This window comes from Lontra canadensis, unplaced genomic scaffold (assembly GCF_010015895.1).
Source record: "Lontra canadensis isolate GAN:19392208 unplaced genomic scaffold, GSC_riverotter_1.0 scaffold91, whole genome shotgun sequence".
Classification (NCBI taxonomy): domain Eukaryota; kingdom Metazoa; phylum Chordata; class Mammalia; order Carnivora; family Mustelidae; genus Lontra; species Lontra canadensis.
Window position 1 is genome coordinate 2,049,996 of NW_022631085.1, and position 15,901 is coordinate 2,065,896.

At 48.9% G+C, this 15,901-nt stretch overlaps 1 long non-coding RNA gene across 2 annotated transcripts in view; it reads left to right on the forward strand.

Moving 5' to 3' along the window:
• The window catches only part of LOC116854405, a 357,409-nt gene extending 341,852 nt beyond the window's left edge, over positions 1–15,557 (forward strand). For both annotated transcript variants that reach the window (XR_004380153.1, XR_004380154.1), the window contains exons 4-5: positions 12,698–12,771; positions 15,473–15,557. This is a non-coding gene — a long non-coding RNA (uncharacterized LOC116854405). The remainder of the gene's footprint in view (positions 1–12,697; positions 12,772–15,472) is intronic.
• Positions 15,558–15,901: the final 344 nt, after the last annotated feature.

The following is a 15,901-nucleotide window of genomic DNA, read 5'->3' on the forward strand; positions in this document are numbered from 1 at the left end:
AGTTCAGTGGATGTGGAGCCCAGGGCTGTAGCCGAACTTGAGGGCCCTCAAGAATCTCCAGAGAGATGGGGGGCAGTGCTGGGTGTCCCTTAGTTCAGGGTGCTGGAGAAAATCTCCCTTAAATATCAGAAGCCAAGGGGTTATGTAGCACCTTGTCATGAATAGAGACCTAAGGAAGTCCTCAAGTCTCAAATAGAAACGATTGTGGCAAGCAGAGTCGGTGCAGGCCCCTGGAGAAATTACGGGATTAGAGACTCATTCATGAAACGCTGGCAACACCGCCTTCTGGGTCAGGCCCTTTGTTGTGTGCTGAAGATAGAGACCTTGCCCCGCCTCTGAGGAGCTTTTACCTCTGCGCTGTGAAGGCGGGGGAGCGGACACTTGCCGAGCTCCTCCTCTGTGCAGACGGGGGCTCTGCGTTTCATAGGTGCACTGTCCTAAGATTCTCCCAGCAGCTTTGCAAGGAACCATCATCCCCAATGGACAGGTGGGTAGACTGAGGCCCTGAGAGGCTAGGGAATTTGACCCCATACCCGACCCAGGTGATCCGTCATGAAACCAGTGTTTGGACCCAGGATGATCTGACCCCGAGGTTGGAGGAGGGGTCCTTCTTCCGGTCAGAGGCCCTGGAAAATTCCCAGTAAAGGGTTCAGCCTTGATTGGTGCTTTGAAAAAGTATCCCCCCTCTCCCGGAGTCCACTCTGGGGATGTGGGGACTCCGGGGCGGAGTCCACTCCGCCCACTCTGCAGGGATGCGCCCCAGCCTGGCTCCTCTCCTGGCTTTCTCCCAGGGGGTTCACCAGGGCTCTCCCCCTCAGCTCCCTTTCTAGAAGCAAACCCACCAACTCAGCAAGGCGCGGCCTCCTCCTCACAGATGAGCGTGGTGGCAGGGTGGGTTGGGGAGGGGATCGGGGAGAGTGCTGAGGGGACAGAGCAGGGGGGGAAGCTCGGAGGGGAGACTGGGAGGACCCCAGGAAGATGATATTCGGGGAACGTGAATGGTGGTTTTGCAGGTTCGCCTCATCCACCGGAATTAGAGAAGGGCCGTCCCCGGGGGCCTTTTTCAGGAGCCGTGCGTCCTGCGACATGGAGAGGAGGAGAAATCCATCCTGTGGTCCCATAAGCACAAGTACTCGGGGGCTGAGGACGTGATGCTGAACTCTTCTGCACCAGCAGCAGGATCGTCATTTAAAACGATTTGCTCCAGACAGGCCCGGAATCCTTCTGCTTAAGGAATTACCTAGGAGCTGGGTGGAGACGCTCGCGGCATCTGAGGAGCAGAACTGAATCGGACTGGCAGGCCGGGAGCCCCCCGAGCCTGGGGTGGGCGGTGGCAAGTGGACTAGCAGCTGTCGTGTTGGTGTTTGCAGCGCCGACCGTCCGTACCCTCGGGGGCAACGCGCCTCTTCCACCGGGATCCTCTGATCGGGATGGGGCTGTCAATCAGTTTCTTTGCCCAATCCCCTGGCCCCGGAGGTGGGGCTAGGACCCAGACCCAGCCAATGACAGCAGTGTGTGTGCCCGGCCCCGGGGATGAGTCCAAGGCTGGGCGCGGGACCCCAGTTGGCCTGGGAGCGCCTTCTCGTTTGGCAGCGAGGACCGAGGACGGGGACGTTTCTGTGTGACGCAGTTTGAAGGACACGCAGCAGGGACTCCTGGGGGCCGCCTGTGTCTCTCACAAGGCACCCGCCCGCCACCTGGGGGGGGGGCATGGAATCCCACTGGGGCAGCAGAACTGGAGACAAAGGGAACCATGAGTTTCGAGACCCCAGTTCTGTGGTCTCCTAGAGCACCCTCGTTCTGGTCCTTGGGGCTTGTTTTTGTGCTTTGTATCTTCTGCAGTTGCATGAGCCAATAGATTGTTCTTCCCAGTAAACGTCTTTTAGTTGGCTTACTGTGACTTGCAAGGCATAGAACCCCGACTAATGCATAAAAACATTAAAAATCTGTTTCTGAGAATAGCTTCTTGGGAGCAGTTGGCCCCTTACACGTTCTGTGCTGGGTGCTGAGTTTCAACTTTGGACTCTGCCACTACGTGTCTGAACTTGAAGGGACCTCCGCCAAGGCCCCTTCCCCATCCAGTGGGTGAAGAGAGGAGCTCCCACGCGTGCGCCGGACGAGCTCTAGGGATCACACAGCAATCTGGTGGCAGATCCGAGGCCAGAGAGCGCCTGGGTCTCTTGGTCCCCAGGCCAGCACTGGGCACTGGAGGTCGGCCAGTATGCAACTCCCGGGCAGAACAGTGGAGCCCGCCAGCTGAACACCAATGCCCAGGGCCAGGAGTCTCCAACCCTTGACCTCTAGCCAGAGATCCCTCCTTCTGGTCTCCACTGGGACTTTCTTTCTTTCCTTTTTCTTTTCTTTTCTCTCCCCTCCCTCCCTCCCTTTCTTCCCAGAGAGGGATCACAAGGAGGCAGAGCGGCAGGCAGAGAGAGAGGGGGAAGCAGGCTCCCTGCCGAGCAGAGAGCCGGATGCAGGGCTGGATCCCAGGACCCCGAGATTGTGACCTGAGCCAAAGGCAGAGGCTCAACCCACTGAGCCACCCAGGCGCCCCTCCTCTGGGACTTTCAAGACCAGGGGAGGCGTGAATCATTCTTGATTGGGATCTCACTTTCAGAGAGCTGGCCTTGAACTCAACTTCAGGCCCTCTGGATAGCAAGGCCTCAAGCCAACCCTCCCAAAGGCTTAGCTGCTTCCACCAGAGGCTTGGCTTGGCCTTCAAAGGGAGACCAGCCCTGGAGCCACCCCAGGGGTCGGCTGGGGACTGGGGGTGGGGTCAGGTACTGACCTGGTTGGGTCAGGGTAGGGTCAGGGACGCTGCTAAAACAGAGCTTCATTCCCATTTCAGCTGCAGCAGCCTTTCCAACACCCCTCCCCCCGCCCCGTTTTTAATTTTCTTTTATATATTGGAGTTAATGTGCAATGTTTTGGTTTCTTTTTAAATGGGTTCTCTATAAATGAAAGAAAAAAAAAACCAAACCCTGAAAACCATTAGTCCGATGAACTTGAACCAACCACTGCTATTCTCTGAACAAAAGGTGACATGTGACAGGACAAATCAGCAAGAAAAAAATTCCAACCAATCTTTTCGTGAAAAGGGCCAGAAATGTCATTGTTGAAGGGGGAAAATGAAATCACTGTTGACTTTACAGTAACCCACGTCTTGCACAATTTTTTGAAATAACAAATGTAAAGACAGCATCTTGGCTAGATGACCTCATCATGCCCATATGTTAATTAAGAAATAGGGCCTCATTCTCTTGTTCATTCATTAGATGCTCAGAGTATCTGTGCTCTGGGCTTACCATGCTAGGCGCTTGGAACACCACAGTGAAAAGACAGGTAGCATCTTTCCTCCTTTGGAGAGTTGAGAATTTCATCCTTCCCTTGCAATCAAACCCTCTTCTCTGAGAACTTTTCTTTGGACAAGCTCAGGTGGAAAAAGGTTTTTAGCCAATAAACCTGGAATCCATCCATGTTTCCAAAATCACCTAACTTCTCTAGCTGATTTCTAGTTTTATTTATTTTAATTCCAGTATCACTGACATAGTTACATACTTTTCAGGTGTACAATGATTCAACAATTCTATGTATGACTCGGTGGTCATCAAGATAGGTGTGCTCTTAATCCCATTCCCCCTTTCCCTACCCCACCCCCATAACCATCAGTGTGTTCTCTGTAGTTAAGAATCTGGTTTTTTCATTTGTCTCTTTTTTTCCTTTTTTCTGAAATTCCACAAATGAGTGAAATCGCGTGATATTTGTCTTGCTCTGACTGGCTTATTTCACTTAGCATTATCCTCCCTAGATCCAGCCATGTTGCAAACGTGACTAATAATATGACTAATACTCCATTGTGTATATGTACCACATCTTCTTTATCCATTCATCTCTGGATGGACACATGGGCTCCTTCAGACCATGGCTATCGTAAAGAATGCTGTAATATATATGTGTATATATCCTTTGGAATTAGTGTTTTTGTTATTTTTTGGGTAAATACCCAGTAGTGTGATTACTGGATCATAGGATAGTTCTATTTCTAATCTTTCGACGAACCTGTTTTCCAGAGTGACTGCACCAGTTTGCATTCCCATCAACAATTCCTTTTTCTTCACATCCTCACCAACACTTGGTACTTTTTAAAATTTTTGATTTTAGCCATTCTCCCGGATGTGAGGTGATGCCTCATGGTGGTTTTGATTTGATTTCCCCGATGATGAGCGACGATGAACAACTTTTTATGTGTCTGTTGGCCGTCTATAGGTCTTCAGAGAAATGTCTTTTCGTGTCTCTGACATTTTTATTTGTATTATTTGGGGTGTGTGTGTGTGTGTGTGTGTGTGTGTGTGTGTGTTGAGTTGTAGATGTTCTTCAAATATTTTGGATGCTAACCCTTTATCAGATAATGTCATTTCCAAGTATCTTCTCCCATAGGTTGTTTCTTCATTTTGTTGACTGTTTCCTTTGCTGTGCAGAAGCTTTTCATTTTGATGTAGTCCCAACAGTTCATTTCCCTTGCCTTAGGAGACCTCTAGAAAAATGTTACAGCTGATGTCAGAGAAATGACTGCCTGTGCCCTTTTCTTGGATTTTTATGGTTTCAGGTCTCACGTTTAGGTTCTTACTCCATTTCGAGTTTGTGTCCGGCATAACAAAAGGGTCCAATTTGCATGTGGCTGTTCAGGTTCCCCAACAGTGTTTGTGGAAGAGACTTTTTCCCAATGCATATCTTGCCTTTGTTGTCAAAGACTAAGTGACCATATCATGGTGGGTTTATTTCTGGGCTTTCTACTCTGTTCCATTGACCTGTGTGTCTGCTTTCGTGCCAATACCATACTGTTTTGATTATTACAGCTTTGTAATTTATCTTGAAATGAAGGATTATGATGCCTCCAGTTTTGTTTTTCAAGATTGCTTTGGCTATCTGCGGTCTTTTGTGGTTCCATACACGTTTTAAGATTACTCTAGATCTATTTAAAAAAAATGCTGCTGGTATTTGGCAGGGATTGCATTAAATGAGTAGATTGCTTTGGGTAGTGTAGACATTTTAACAATATTTGTTTTTCCAGGGCACCTGGGTGTCTCAGTTAAGTGTCTGCCTTCGGCCCAGGTCATGATCCTAGCGTCCTGGGATCCTGCTTAGTGGGGAGCCTGCTTCTCCCTCTCCAGCTCCCCCGTGCTTGTGTTCCCTCTCGCTATCCCTCTCTGTCATAAGTAAATAAAATCTTAAAAACAAGCGGTGCCTGGGTGGTTCAGTCAGTTGAGTGGCTTGCCTTCGGCTCAGGTCATCATCTCAGGGTTCTGGGATTGAGCCCTGCATCGGGCTCCCTGCTCAGTGGGAGCCTGCTTCTCCCTCTCCCTCTGCCTGCTGCTTTGCCTACTTGTGCACACGCTCTCTATCTCTGTGAAAGAAATTAAAAAATCTTTTGAAAAAAAAAAAAAAAAAAAACAAAACCCGAAACCCAATATTTGTTCTTCTAACCCATAGGTATGCAGTGTCTTTCCATTTCTTTGTGTTGTCTTTAATTTCTTTCATCAGTGTTTTATAGTTCTCACAGTACAGGGCTTTCACTTCTTTGGGTTTATTCTTAGGTATTTTACTATTTTTGTGCAATTTTGCAAATGGGATTGTTTTCCTTCTCTTCCTGCGCCTTCGTTAGTGTATAGAAATGCAACAGACTTCTGCACGTTGATTTCATATCGTGTGACCTTCTCAAATTCATCTATCAGGTGTACCAGGTTTTTGGTGGAGTCTTTAGGGTTTTCTGTATAGATACTATCCTGTCATCTGCACATAGTGACAATTTTTCTTCTTCCCTTCCAATTACTCCTGCCTTTTCTTCTTGTCATCTGATTGCTGAGGCTAGGACTTCCAGTGCTATGCTGAAGAAAAGTGGCGAGAGTGGACATCCTTGGCTTGTTCCTGACCTGAGGGGGAAAGCTATGTTAGCTGCGGTGTCTTCTGCGTCGATTACAAAGCTCATCCGGCTCTTCTCCTTTCTATCACTTTGATAGATTTTTGAGTGTGGAACCACCCTTGCAGCCCAGGAAATAAATCCCATGAGATTGATGAGATTGTGGTGGACGATTTTTTTTTTTTTAATGTGTTGTTGGATTCACTTTGCTAGGATTTTGTTGGCGATTTTTGCATCTATGTTCATCAGAGAAATTGTCTCTGGTTCTCATTTTTGGAGGTGTCTTTGTCAGCTCTTGGTATCAGGTTAACGCTGCCCTCGTAGAGTCGATTGGGGTTCATTTTCCTTTGTGTTCTATTTTTTTGGAATCGCTTGAGAACAACAGGTATTAGTTCTTCTTTAAGTGTCTGGCAGAAATCTCCTCTGAAGCCATCTGGTGCTGGACGTTTGCTCGCTGGGCGTTTCGGGATCACTGCTTCCGTCTCCTTGCTGGTAATCAGTCTGTTCACATTTTCTGTTTCTTCCTGTTTCAGTTTTAGTAGTTTACTTGTTTCCAGGATTTTCTCTTTCTTCTAGGTTGTCCACTCTGTTGCTGTACAGGTTTTCATAACATTCTCTGAAAATTGTATTGTTGTTGTTATTTCTTTTATCTCATTTGTGATTTTGAGTCCTTTCTTTCTGTCTCTTTTGTTTTTTGATGAGTCCGGCTGGAGCTTTATCAGCTAAATTGATCTTTTCAAAGAAGCAGTTCCTGGTTTCATTGATCTGCTCTATTGGTTTTTTTTTTTTTTTTTTTTTTGTAAATTTCTGTATTATTTCTGCTCTCATCTTTATCATTTCCTTTCTTTTGCTGGTGAGGGTTTTGTTTGTTGTTCTCTTTCTAGCTCTTCTAGGGGTAAGGTTAGGTTGTTTATTTGAGATTTTTCTTCTTGAAAGAAGAAAAGTTCTACCCTCTTAGAACTGCTTTTGTTAGAGGCGCCCGGGTGGCTCAGACGGCTGAGCGTCTGCCTTTGGCTCGGGTCATGATCTCAGGATTCTGGGATCGAGCCCCATGTTGGGCTCCCAGCTCAGCAGGGAATCTGCTGCTTCCTCTGCCTCTCCCCCTGCTCGTGTTCTCTGTCTCAAATAAACAAAATCTTAAAAAAAAAAATGCTTCTGCTACATCCCAAAGGTCTTGGACCATTGTGTGTTCGTTTTCATTGGTTTCCATGTACTTTTGGTTTTCTTCTTTTATTTTCACCCATTCATTGTTTAGCACATTATTTAACCTCCATATGTTTGTGGTCTTTCTAGGTGTGTGTGTGTGTGGCTGACTTCTAGTTTGACAGCATTGTGGTCAGAAAATAGGCATGGTGTGACTTTGATCTTTTTGAATTTGGGGAGTTTTGTTTAGTGGCCTAATTTGTGACCTGTTCTGGAGAATGTTCTATGTGCCCTTGAAAAGAATTTTCTACTATTTTATAACAATGTTTTGAATATATCTCTGAAATCCATCTGGTTTAATTTGTCATTCGAAGCACTGTTTCCTTACTGATTTTTTTTTTTTTTTCCTGTTTGGGTGGTCTCTCCATCAATGTAAGTGGGTGTTAAAGTCCCCTACTGTTACAGTATTATTATCATTTAGTTCCTTTATGTTGGTTAGTAACTGTTTTATGTATTTGGTTGAGCTTATGTTGTGGGCATAAATATTTACAATTGTTGTTTCTTTTTGTTGGATTATCCCCTTCAGGATTATATAGTCCTCTTTGTCTCTCTCTAATTAAGATTTTATTTATTTATTTATTTATTTATTTATTTTTCAGGGAGAGAACACAAGCAGGGGGAACAGCAGACAGTGGGAGATGCAAGATCCCCACCGAGCAAGGAACCTGACCTGGGACTCAATCCCAGGACTCTGGGATCATGACCTGAGCCAAAGGCAGACGTTTAACTGACTGAGCAACTCAGGGGCCCCATCCTTTGTCTCTTCTTCCTGTCTTTGTTTAAAAGTCTGTTTTGTCCCATATAAATTTTGCTACACTAGCTTTCTTCTGACATCCATTTGCACGATAACGTTTCTATATCCCTTGTCAGTCTGCAGGTGTCCTCAGGTCTGAAGTGAAATCTCTTGTAGGCAGCATACTGATGGGTCTTATTTTTTTAATCTACTCTGTCACTGTGTCTTTTTATTGGAGGGTCCAGTCCATTTAACTTAAAAGTCATTATTGATACGTATTTACTGTCATTTTGTTACTTACTTTACGGTTGTCATTTTTCTCTAATCCTTTCTTGTGTACTCTCTCATGTCTCCAGTTTTCGTTAGTGATATCTGTGGATTCCTTTCTGTTCATTATTTATATATATATTATTGGTTTTTGATTTGTGCTTACCATTAGGTTTGTATATAACATCTTCTGCATTAGGACAGTCTATATTGAGTGGATGGTCACTTAAGTTCGAACCCATTCTTTATCCCCCACCCCAACCATGTTTAAAGTATGTGGTGTCATATTTTACATCCTTTTATTTTGTGAATCCCTGGACTGATATTTCTGTAGAAATACTTTTCCTTTCTGCTTTTGTGTGAACCAAGCATACTTTGACTTCTGGTCTTTCTTTTTTTTTTTAAATTTATTTTATTTTATTTTTTATTTTTTTTAAGATTTTATTTATTTATTTGACAGAGAGATCACAAGTAGATGGAGAGGCAGGCAGAGAGAGAGGAAGGGAAGCAGGCTCCCCGCCGAGCAGAGAGCCCGATGCGGGACTCGATCCCGGGACCCCGAGATCATGACCTGAGCCGAAGGCAGCGGCTTAACCCACTGAGCCACCCAGGCGCCCCGACTTCTGGTCTTTCTACTCAGAGAGTCTCCTTTAAGACTTTTTGCAGGGCTGGGGCACCTGGGTGGCTCAGTTGGCAAAGCGTGCGACTCTTGGTATCGGCCCAAGTCATGAACTCTGGATGATGAGATCGAGCCCCACATCAAGGTCTGTGCTCAGCGGAGGAGTCTGCTTGAGATTCTCTGTCTCCATCTCCCCTCTGATACACAAATAAATCTTCTTAAAAAAACATTTCTTTCAGGGCTGATTTAGTGGTCATGAACTCCTTCAGTTTTTGCTTGTCTGAGAAACTTTTTTTATCTCTCCTATTTTGAATGAAAGCCTTGCCTGATAGAGTATTCTTGACTGTAAATTCTCCCCTTTTAGCACTTTTATAGATCATGTTCCTCTCTTTTGGCCTGAAAGGTTTATGCTGAAAAATCCAGTGATAGCCTTATGGAGTTTCCCTTGTACGTGACTTTCTCTTGTTCCTTTCAAAACGTTCCTTTATCCCTGTTTTGTTTTGTTTTGCCATTTTAATAACTATGTGGACGATCCCTTTTTTTAATTTTAATTTTTTTATTTTTGCGGTGGGGGATGGGTTGGGGAATGCTCTCTGTGTCTCCTGGACCTGGATCTGTTTCCTTCCCCAGATCTGGGAAGTTCTCAGCTATTATTTCTTCAAGTAAATGTTCTGCCCCCTTACTGCTCTCTTCTCCTTCTGGGATCCCTATAATGTGAATGTTTTATGCTTGATGGAGTCACTGAATTTCGTCAGTCTCTTCTTACTTTGCATAATTCTTTTTTTCTCTCATTTGTTCACCTTGATTACTTTCTATTACTCTGTCTTCTAGTTCATTAATTCGTTCCTTTGCATATTCCAGCCTATTTCTCCATCAAGTGTATCTTAAATTTCATTTCTTGAGTTCTTCACCTCTGACTGGTTCCTTTTTATGTTTCCCATCTCTGTAAGGGTCTCACCGATGTCCTTCACTCTTTTCTCAAGTCCAGTGAGTATTTTTATGATCGTTACATTAAATTCCCCATCAGGCATGTTACTTCTCCCCACTTTGCTTAGGTCTCTTGCTATGGTTTGGTCCTGTCCTTTCATCTGTGATCGATTCCTCTTTCTCCTCATTTTACCTAACTCTCTGTGTCTGATTCTGTGGGTTGGGAATGTCAGTTTCGTCTCTTGCTCCTGAAACCAGTGGGCGGCAGCGCACTTCTATCAGGATGGGGCTTGTCCTCCTCTGCGGGGCGGGGCTGGAGAGAGGGAATGCAACCCCCTTGGAGACAGGCATGCAGGCTCCCCAAGATGGCTGAGTGGGGGGAGGGAAGTGGCATCTGCCAGCTCCTTTGTTCCTGGAGAAGTCCCTCAGGGAACTCTGAGATGACTAACCAGCACTGCCTCAAGCAGCCCCAGGTGCCTTGCACACTGCAGCTTTGCACTCTCTGCAGAGACAGCAGGTGGCTCCTTCGGGGCGGGGACTCAGCTCCTGATTGCCCTCTGGGCTCTCTCAGAGCTGATTTTTAAGCTGATTTTTAAGGTTTGAGGCTTTATGTCCCCTTGGTTGTAAACAAGCGTTGAGAAAACTTGGCTCCTCTGATTTTCAAAGCCAAATGCTGTGGGGATTTCTCTTCTCCTTGCAGGCTCCGTGGTGTGCTAGATTGTCGCTCTCCACTCTCTGTGCCCATGGCTCCCTCCCTCTGGTAGTTCCACTGAGCCCTTGACTTTCCTACCCTCTTGGATGTGAACTTTTCTCTAGAATTGGTGGTGGAGTTTGGCAAGTCTCTGGGGTCCTTTCATAGGCGTTGGCTCTGATACAAGTTATCTGATTGTATCCTCGGGATGAGAGGAGTTTAGAGTCTTCTTACTCTGGTATCTTCCCCGAAGTCTCCCATCAAGTGTATTTTTAATTTCTCTTACTGTGTTTTTCCTCTTTGCTTGGTTCTTTTTTATCTCTTTGTTCAGGAGCTCATGGATGTCCTCCACTCTTTTCCCCAGTCCAGTGAGTACCTTCAGACCATTACTTTAAGTTCTTTATCAGGCACATTACTTCTCTCCATTTCGTTAGCTCTCTTGCCATGATTTTGTCTTGTTCTTTCGTTTGGGACCTACTCCTCTTTCTCATTGTGCCTAACGTGCTGTGTCTTTTTCTCTGTGTTAGCAAAGTGAGCTTAGTTTCTTGCTCTTGAAAGTAGGGGCCTTGTGGCACCTGGGTGGCTCCTTTGGTAAGCATCTGCCTTTCAGGTCATGATCCTGGGGTCCTGGGATCGAACCCCACCTGCTTCTCTCTCTCCCTCTGGCCCTCTCTCTGGCTCGTGTGCTCTCTCAAAAAAAAAAAAAAAAAAAAGCAGCCTTAGGAAGAAGAGGTCCTCTAGCACCCTGCAGGGCCATGTCCCCTATTGGCCAGAGCCTGCTCCTTTGAGGGTGTCTCTGCGTGTTGCAAGTGCCCCGTTGTTGTGGCCCAGCTACATCTGCTTCAGTCCAGTCGCACCTGCAGTGGCTGCCGGTCGTGGGGAGGATTTGGTCCCGGTGGCCATGGTGTGCCAGCCTCGGGCCGCCTCGGGCCTCCTCGGGCTTGAGGGGAGTCAGAACACGGGTTTGCTAGAGCTGCAGTAGCCGCCAACCACAGGTCTCCTCCCTGATCGTCCCCTGAGCAGCTTTCATCGGTGGGTGGGTGGGTCTGCCATCGGACAAGGTTCCTTCCCCCTGCCCACCCCTGTGGTCTGTTGGAGGGGTCTGCGGAGTTAGCTTTCCCTCGCTGTGGGGATTCGGAGTGGTGGTGGCCCTGGATGGGGCTGCTAGCCCCAGTGTGGACGGGCTCCAGCCGAGTGCCGATTGTGGGGGGTGTGGATCTGCCATGTGCTAGGGGGTGGGGGGCAGCTGGGTGGGGGTGTTTGTGAGCAGCTGGTCCTCAGTGGGGGGCGGGGGGGCTGAGGCTGGGGGCTGGGGCAGGGTGCAGGGAGCAGAGGTCAGCGCTGCGCTGTTGCCCAGGCGACGGTGTGCTTATACAGCAGGGAGGCCCTTTGTTCCTAGAGGAGTCTCCCAGCGATCTGTCCCTCTGGGACAGGTGCTAAGATGAGTAGATAACTCTCGTGTCCACCCCGGGCATTTCTCAAACTGCTGCTTCTGCGCTCTATCTCCCTGGGCTGCTGGTTGAGCTGCCTCTTTACTTAAGGGCAGGGCACCATGTCCTGCTGCCTTCCCAGCTCTCCCGGAGCCGAACCTGCTGAGTCCCAAAGCTGCAGATGTTCTGTCCCACTGACTGTTAAGAACTCGAGAAGTTAAGCCTCTCTGGCTTTCTAAGCCAGATGTGAGGGGGACTGGTCTTCCCGCAGGGGGTTCCCTCGGTCTCCGGTGCCCGGGGTGGGTCCGCTCCTCTCTGCGCCCGTGGCCTCCCTCTGGCCTGCAGACAGTGCCCTGGGGCAGTCTGGCTCCCAACCACGTCGGTGGTCCTCCTTCCCCCTTTGATGTGGCCTCTTCTCTCCATTGCTGCACAGAGTCTGCTCGGTCGGCGTTTGCGTCACAGAATGAGCCTCCGGACCTCCTACTCTGCCATCTTCCCGGAAGTCCCGACGGGGGCATTACTGAGTGCGGAGTTCAGGGCAGGCCACCACGACGCCCCCAGCCCCCATCGCCATCCCCGAGTCACCGACTCTGGCCTGTTTTGTTCCGGTTGTGTGGCCCCATCTGGGCCTCAGGGGCACTCTCTGCCTTTAAGGAGGCGGAAGGGAGAATTACCAGTATCTGTGCAATGCAGCCCCCCGGGCGCTCTCCCTCCCTGTCCACGGCCTTCGGGAGCCACACGTAAGCACGGCGGTGAGGCCAACCCAAGGAGGGAGCAGCAACCTTCCTCCTGACGACTTGAGAAGGTCTCACTGGGGCCTGGGGAACCTTGGCTCTAGTTATGACCACGATGTATCTTGGTACCTTCCAGCCGATCACTTCACCCACTGGAGATTATCTTTTACTTGTAGGATGAAGGGGCTAAGACTTGGATTTTTCCAGAGGACCATGTGAGGGGCCATTTCTGGATGAACGAGGAGCTAAGGTAAGACTGCGCGCCAGAACACACATTCACAATGGCGTCGCGCAACACACGTTTCATGTCGCGGTCGCCAGTCGGGAATGGCTGGTCGGGGGGGCCTGGCGTGGTGTGACAGTCCGGGGGCCTGGCTCCTTCCCTGCTGGGGCCCCGCCCACCTTTAAACTGCCAGCTTTGTGAGGTTTCCCAGAAGAGTAGAGCAGAGACACTCACCAGTGCTCCAAATCACGATGATTCAAAAACTTGGTGCTGGAAATTTTTTGGGCCGGGTCTTCGAGTGCCCCGCGTCCCTCCCACCCACATTTCACGGGCCAGAGGTTGGCCACAAGGCCACAGCTAGGCGCGAGGACATCTGGGAAACGTGGTCTAGCTGTGAGGTGAGGAGGAAACACGTTGGCTACACGACCAGCCCGCTGGGCAGAGAGAGCCGTTCGCTGCTTTAAATGGCAGTCCTTCCTGGCTGGCCTTGAATTACCCAAGACTCTGAAACCACGCACTTTCACCTCAACCAGGGCAACCGTGTACAGGAGGGTCCCGCAGTAATGTCACTGAGTGAGGACTGCGGGCTGGATCAGGGAGGGCGTCCAGACCTCCAGCTTTTCCCGGGAGCCCCAGCTCGGTCCTGGGGTCCGGGCATTCCATCCCTCGTTCGGATGACGGATTCAATAATCAGCCAACGGAGGCAGGAAGAGCGCACCGGATTTCGTAAAGATGCAGGATACTGCTGAAGAGAAGCCATACAGCCACTGTTCCATAAAGACAGTATTTTTTTTTTTTTAATTTTTAAAATTCTGCATCTGAAAACACAGTATGACAGAAAGCATCGCTATACACCTGCAGTGTTTTTGGTATGATACAGGATTTAATACATCCACTGGTTTCTGCAAAAAATTTTGCTTTGTCAGACAAACAAACTCCCCTAGACAAAAAAAAAATACAGCTAAGGCACAATTTTGTTGTTTTTCTGCTAAATGAAGATACAGAAAAGGTGCAAAAAATGAGCGGCTAGTGCAATCGCTTCCGAGAGACACGGGCTGCCTCGAGGGAAAGCGTTCGTAGGACCGAAACTTTGATGACTGGTCAATTTCAGATAGTTCAATCTCTTTTAAAATACTCCTTTAAATAAATAGCAAAATATCTACATCTTCCAGTGTGTGCCATTGGAATTCTCTTTTTTTTTAAACTTTATTTACAGATTTTTTTTTTAAATCAATACATTACAAAATAGTTCTGTACAGTTTTATGCATATCATGATCTATAACAAAATAGTTATTTTTAAAAACTATATCACCACATGTCTTTGAAAAAAAAATGGGGGGACAGTAATAACTTATTGTGAGGCCTCTAAAAATACCCAAAACGAACACTACTGACAACATAATATTAAAAACAAAAAAGACGACAGAGAAAGGACTCTAAGGACGGTTGCGCTCAATTCCAGTGAATTTCCTGCGGAAACCCTGGGGGGGTTGTCTTTGGCCTCCGACGGGACCTGGAGCGACGGACCTCGGGAGTGTGATCCCTCGGAGAACAGGACCCATCCGCTGGGAATACGGAACGCTCTCCCTTTCCAGGCAGGAAGGACGGAGAGGGAAATAGAGAAACTCTCCTGATCTACCCCCTGGACGAAGTCCCTCAAGTCCCCAAGCCTCGGGGGGGCGGGGGGACAGGAGCGCAGGTGCTCACCCCCGGCGGGGACGGAAGCCACCCGGGGCCTCGGCAGCGTGCTCGACAGTGACAGCGACAGCATGCTGCACCAGCTGGCAGACGCCAGCCCGCTGGCCCGGCGGGAATCCCCCAGAGGAACGACAGGAGGGTATTTTTTTGAAAGACGACACGTAGAAGCCATTTCTGTAGGTCTGCAGCCTACAGAGGGGCAGCCCCTGGCGGAGGAGGCTGCCGTGGGAGCGCCAGGATGCTCTCGCTTCCAGGATGTTGGTGGAAGTCGGAGGGAGAGGGCAGTCAGCTTTCCAAAAATAATGTTAAGGCCACATTTCAAAAAGGAGAAACCTAAGGCTTTTGGGGGTGGGGGGGAGCAGGGGAGGCGAAGCAGGTGGGAGTGAAATGAGGGATGTTGCAGAGGTGGGGCGCGCGGGGCAGGGGCGGGGGGAGTGTTCCCGGCAGGAGGGAGGGGTGGGGCGGGGAGGGCGGCATGTTCCCTGCGTGGGGCTTGGGGAGGACAGAACCAAAGACAGTGTGAGGGGCAGACACAGGTGGCGCATGAAAGCCCTCCCTCGTCCTAAGCGGGGTCTGTACAGTATCGGGTTGGCCGGGTCACCCAAAACAGAAAAAGAACCAAACAAACTTCAGAGAGAGAGAGAAACCGACACAGAGAGGGAAACAGAGGGAGGGAAATTTGCATAGATTGTATGTTCAACCCAGCACGTTTGGGACACAGAATTATCCCCCCACCCCCGGTAAACTTCTCAGCAGACACGATGAGGTAGCGCCTGTGTGAGACCCATGGGCAGAGTAGGGTGCCCGAGCCGAGGAGGGCGTCCGGGGCCCAGCACAGCTCGGACACGGCGTCCCAAATGGGTGCCAAGGTGGCTGCTCGGACCCGGGACTTGGAGCGAGGCGGGGCTGTTGGATACACCCCTCCTTCCCAGACCGTCCTCCTCCCCTCCCCCTGGGCTGGCGGGAATTCTGGAAGGTGTGGGCTTCCTTAGGACGTGTCTCCAAATTCTTTTTCTTCTTTTTTTTAAGCACCATCTTGGGACCAGGACCACTTCCCAAGCCAGTTCTCCTGGGACACCTCTCCGCGGGACCGTCTCTCCCGGGTGGAACGACAGGTAAGAGGCTCCTGTTCTCCCTTCCGCAGGATCCGCGAAAAGCGCTAGAATTTTTGCCCCTTCCTACTGGTGGCTCATTTCCTCCATCAGGGCATGGCCTGATCTCTGGGTAAACCATCTCCCGCGAGCAGGGGTGGCTGGCCGTGCACAGGATGGATGAACTGTGGATTGCTCTTGGCCCACACTCAGAACCAAAAAAACCCCCATAAAAACAACAAAAACCCACTGCTGCCACTTAATAGTTAAATTTCCTATGGAAATCTGGATCTCTGGCTTCCTTTACCACATGGGAAGATTCTGAAGGCTCACGGACAGCCGAGATGCTGTCTTTGGATGGGCCGTG